Source organism: Pan troglodytes, chromosome 19 (genome assembly GCF_028858775.2).
Source record: "Pan troglodytes isolate AG18354 chromosome 19, NHGRI_mPanTro3-v2.0_pri, whole genome shotgun sequence".
NCBI lineage: Eukaryota > Metazoa > Chordata > Mammalia > Primates > Hominidae > Pan > Pan troglodytes.
In genome coordinates, this window is record NC_072417.2 from 81,081,243 (window position 1) to 81,087,242 (window position 6,000).

Consider the following 6,000-nt stretch of genomic DNA (forward strand, 5'->3'; position numbering starts at 1 on the left):
CTGTGGTGACTCCGCCGCGCCTCGCCGTCGCCCCCGTCCCGCCCGCCGCCCCAGCCGCCAGGAACATGTCTAACCTCGGAGGCCGTAGGAACGGGCCTGTCGAAGTGCGCCTGACAGGTGAGGGGGGCGCGGCGGGCCGGGCTGGGCAGCCGCGAGGTGGGCGAGCTGACGGGGGTGCCTGTGGCCTTGGGAAGGGCCAGGGTCGCGAGTAGTGGTGAGTTGGGGGTCAGAGGTGTGGGAAGGCCTAGTTCAGAGAGAGCAATTGGGAAACCACGTGTTCCGATCTGGACATTGTTTAAAAAGCCGAGGATGACTCGGGGCGGGGGGCTGGTGTTTTGTGGAGGGGAGAATACACCGGTTCGCATCGCAGGCGGGTTTCAGGTCGGAAAGTCTTGGTCAAGGAGCCCGACGCTGCCTCCTGGGGCTCGGGGAGCAGCCCCTGGGCTACAGCCCAGGTGAGATCGTGAAGGGAATGAAGAGCTCCCGTGGCGAGGATTATTGAATGCGGTTGCTGACTGCGCGCAGTAAACACTCCTTAAAGATGGAGCGCTTAACGGGAGGGTGTGCGTGTGTGTTCCTGGGTTGTTACCTTGCACACACCCACTTATGCCCGCGTGAAAAACCTTTACTCCCCGCCGCCGGCCACCGCTGCCGGGGCCACACACCTTAAACTCACGTCTCTCTAAGGAGGGGAGACAGGTTGACTTCCGGTGTGCCTGTCTGATCCGACCGCTCGGGCTCATTGTACACTGTGTTTTGGAAGTGTCTGATTGTAGGGTGGCATGTTTGGGGTTGTTCCTTATAGGCCGCAGAACTTGTGTCTCACTTCTAGCTCCAGATCTGCTTTAAAAACACACTTTTTTTTTGGTGGGGGGCGGAGGGGGTACAATTCTAAGTATGTCCTCATACAAATTTTCGAACAAACTTTCTGTTACTCTCCCCACCCTCCCCCTTCCTTTATTCGAAATGGAAAAGAATGTCCGGAGGGGTTGCTAGATAGAAGACTACACTTACAAAGTGTTTATGATTCCAGGTGCATGAAATCTTTAACATTACAGGTACGTTTTGCTTACAGTGCCATTTTTGGTATTCTTACAGGGACATGCCACCCCCGTTTTAGGAGAACTTGTATTTGGTTTGAGAAGGAATTGGAATCATGGCGTTATCCTACCTTCACCATTTACCCCTGATAAATTGTCCACGTTTATATTTGGGTGAGTGGTGAGAAAGATAATTTTCCGTAGAGGATTTGTGTGTGCGTGCACATGTACTAATAAACTGTAATTATATTTGCCCACACTAGACTTTGAGATTTATTTGGACTAATTTTGCAGTTGAATGCTTGTGTGTCACATCCCAGTCCACTGGCTAAACTTGCTGGATGAAAACTTGCAGTGAATTTGGTATTTGAGAATTTAGCTTGAATGTATGTTGGCTGCAATTTAGATAATGTATTACCTTCATGACAGTTTTCCTTTCCCTAGGGAAAATTGCCAGGAATCATTAACTGAGTGGTTCTTAATGGAAAACCTGGATTGGAGGATACTTATATTCCCCCCCACCCCCCATTCAGTGTCCTTATATTGGGAGGAGTCAGTGGAAACCTTTGTAGGGGATCTTTGTTGCTTTGGAGTTTATCTGTTGCTGTTACTCTCTGGAGTCAGTGATTGTGGAAAGAACATGTGATCCCAGGTGTGCAGAAAGCATCAGAAATAGGCTGTTTCCATTTACTTTCCTCTGGGCTATATAGAGAAAATGAGGAAAAAGTAGGGATTTTGATTTTCTGCAGATAAAATGAGTTGAGGTTTTTAGTATGACTCAATAGATCTTAAAGTGTTTATCTGCAGTTTCTGTACTGCCTAAGATACATTATAAAAATCTGTATGTAAAGTTTGTTAAGAGGAAAGGTTATGCTTATCTTTTAGGGGAAGAGGGAATATTGAGCTACATTTATAGAGTGATTTTGTTTCAGGTTTTTCTGAGGAATTTTAAATACCCTGTGTCCTCTTAATAGTAAAAACAGTTTGAGGTACTCTGTTTCTTACAACTATTTGTCTCTGAATAGTTTTCTCTTAAAATTAGACAAATATTAAAAACATTGCCCTTCCTTCTTTGGTTACAGTGGAGTCTCTTCTGTTTTGCCAGGAAAGTTAACATATTTTTTCTTCCATTTTTGTTCATCATTTATAAATTAGATGGTATAGATTTTAGCAAATAGATCTCAACTGGATTCAATTAGCAGCTTTTAAGGACATAAACATTAAAGGGTTAGATGGAAAAGATTGTTTTGACTGACTGGATAAATGACAGGGCTGTGTTTGATGTGTGTCCAGGAATTGGTCTGGAGCTGGTGCCCAACTTCTGAGTCCATCTTGAGAAGCCAAATAAAATACTTAACCTAGGCCTCATTTTGTTCAAAAAAAAAAAAAAAAAAAGTTGATTCTTTGTGAAGACCTTAAGAAATGTTTGGCATACCTTTAGACTAAGTGACAGTTCATTTAGATCTGGGTTCCCTAATAGAGGAAAAAAATCACTTAAAAAAAGACAGATCCCACAGTGAATTTATATTTGGTTTACAATACACTTGGGCTATAAGATGTTTTAAAATTATTGTTCTTTGCTTTAAGTTAATAACATATTAGTATTTTAAATTTATAGAGTTCCTTTGATTTCAAGATGCTGTATAAACTTCAGTTACTTGGTAATAACCTTATTGTGGAATTGCCCCTTTACTGAAAGGTATCAACATTTCTTGCGTGGTGACACACACACACACACACACACACACACACTCTCTCACACACTCATACACACTCTCTCTTTCTGAAGAAAAGGAAACATTTAAACCATGAGATCTCTGCCCACAATTGATATTAGACGTTTCCACATACTATTCTTAAAACCACTACCAGTGAACTGTTTGGTGTTTGTCAACGCTAACAAGGTGGGGCTAATTTAATAATTTAATCCCAAATTTTAGATTCCTCAGGCAATTGGGGGTTAGAATCCGATTTCATCCATCAAGCTACTTCTGTTCTTTATGACGCATTAACATATGATCATTAAAATGGGCTGTGTGGTAACACTATTAACTTCAACTAATATTTCTATAACAAATTGATGACAAAATGTATAATTTCTATATCATTATGTTTATATGACTATCTTATACAGGCTTTTCTTCCAATGGGTTGGATAGAAAAATATTCTTTTTTTTTTTTTTTTTTGAGTCGGAGTCTTGCTCTGTCGCTCAGGCTGGAGTGCAGTGGTGCAATCTCGGCTCACTGCAAGTTCCGCCTCCCAGGTTCACGCCATTCTCCTGCCTCAGCCTCCCGAGTAGCTGGTACCACAGGCACCCGCCACCACGCCCGGCTAACTTTGTTTTTGTATTTTAAGTAGAGACGGGGTTTCACCGTGTTAGCCAGGATGGTCTCGATCTCCTGACCTCATGATCCGCCCACCTTGGCCTCCCAAAGTGCTGGGATTACAGGCATGAGCCACGGTGCCCGGCCTAGAAAAATATTCTTTACAGTAAAAACTTTGGGATAATTTTTTAGACCATTATTGTTTCTGAAAACCAAAGGCAGGAAAAAGCAGCTTAGTGTAATTTCTAATATTTTAAATTCTTAGGTATGGAGAAGTAGAATAAGATTACTCCTCCAGAACATTTATTTCAGACCTTTTTATACATTTAATGATTTTGTATGCTGTTTCTCATGTTATTAATTTCAAAGCCCTTGGCAATAAGGAGGTTAAACTTGTCTATAATGTAAGGAAATTTAACTTTAAAAATTTTCCTTTAGATATGCTAGCATCTTAATCTTGGTACACTACATATTTTATCGATTCAAGGCTTTAAAAATTATAGCTTCATTCTGTTTGACAGGTTTTTAAGTATGCCTATACACCATAATGATTTTATTTATTTTTTAAGATGGAATTTTGCTCTTGGCTGAAGTGTAATGGCCCAATCTCGGCCCACTGCAACCTCCGCCTCCCAGGTTCAAGCGATTCTCCTGCCTTAGCCTCCCGAGTAGCTGGGATTACAGGCACCCGCCACCATGCCTGGCTAATTTTTTTTGTATTTTTAGTAGAGATGGGGTTTCCCCATGTTGGCCAGGCTGGTCTTGAACTCCTGACCTCAGGTGATCTGCCTGCCTTGGCCTCTCAAAGTGCTGGGATTACAGGCGTGAGCCACTGCACCGAGCCCATAATGACTTTTATATACTACAGGTGTTAGTGATTTGAATGTCCCCAGTTCATTTTATTTTTCTTGGTTTCTGAGGAGGAAGACAATGTAGCTGAGCTCTTTCCTTTTCTCTTAAATCCTGTCTACTAGTCTAACCCTCTTCAGGCAGGCAGTAGAACATGTCAAGGTCCTTGATGTAGTTTGGTATTCATAGTAAAGTCTGTGTATTTTAGTCATCACTTTTACTTTTTTCTTGTTGGTTGAGCTGTTACTATCACAGCATACTAACATCTTATTTAGCATAACTCAGTTTTCAAGATAAATGAAGGGTCATACTTAGGCATACAAGATTTTATTTTAGCCTTTTTTATTTTTTTTGGCAGAGTCTCATTCTATTGCCCATGCTGGAGTGCAGTGGCAACAGCGTGCAGTGAGTGATCCCGGCTCTCTGCAGCTTTGACCTCCTGGCTCAAGTGCTTTTCCCACCTTGGCTTCCCAAGTAGCTGGGACTACAGGTACGCGCCACTGTGATTGGCTAATTTTTTTTACTTTTTTTTTTTCTCCTCCAGTAGATATGGGGTTTCTCCAGGTTGCCCAGGCTGGTCTTGAACTTCTCCACTTAGGAGATCCTCCTGCCTCAGCCTTCCAAAGTGCTGGGATTACAGGTGTGAGCCACCATGCCTGGCCTATTTTAGTCTTTCTTGGTGAGAGTCTTAAAGATGTAATATGTCCTCCTCTTTTCAGCTAGATCATACTTAGTAGAACTTAATGTTTTACTTATGATTCAATATAATTATGAATATAAATTATTGTTTTGTTGCATATGCAATGTGAGGATCTCATTAGGGCCTGTAGAGAGAAGTATTTCACCCTGGCTAAATGGTGATAGGTGATTTAATTTGTTCTTACTAGTTTTTCTCTTTGCCTTCATTTTTGTTTACTGATACTTTCTTTGTCTAAGAATGCTGAACCCTTGAAATACGCCGTTGTAATCAGCATTGTTACGTGTTTCTGTATGATTGACATGTATTGAAAGTTTAAGTGCCAGATGCTATGTTAAGTTCGTATCTATTATCACTTTTAATTTTCATGGTAGCTCTAAGTGATAGGAGAAACTGAAAGTTGGAGAAGTACATGTCACAACCAAAGTTGTCTAGAAAGCTTATTACAAGTTTATTAGAATTTGTGTGGAAAAATAAAATTGACATATTCTGTTCACTTGGAATTGCACTCGCCCCTAGCAATACTTGTCCATCTTTTAAGGCTCAAGTCAAGGATTACTGTTAGCCCTAGAACTTTCCCTGACCTGAGTTGAACTGTCCTCTGTGACTCTAAGAAACTCTTCTTTTAGTATCAGACCTAACCCACTGATAGGCATCTATTGTTCCTATGCTTTAAGTTCCATGAAGTCAGGATCCTTGTGTGAGCATGGATTAAGACCTTCTTGGCATTTTATTTAATGAATGCTGGAGAGCTATAAATAGTTCCGAATAGTTCTGCGTGTGTTCTTTATGGCTAATGCACTGGGGATGAGTGGCAAGAGGTGAGGCTCTTGGACAGGGACCAACCTAGTTTAGGACCTTATTATAGTGTGCCAAGAGGTTCATTTTTTTTAAGGTGGTGGGAGCCATTGCAGGATTTTAAGCATTGATATATTTGTTGTTTAGACACAATCTGGGAGCAATATGGAGGATGGACTGGAATGGGAGCCGTGAAGACTGGTTTTAGGATAACTGGTTAAGAAGATTCAACAGCAGCCATGGTTCAGATTTTTTTAAAAGGATTTTTGTTTTTTTAGGATGCTTCCATAA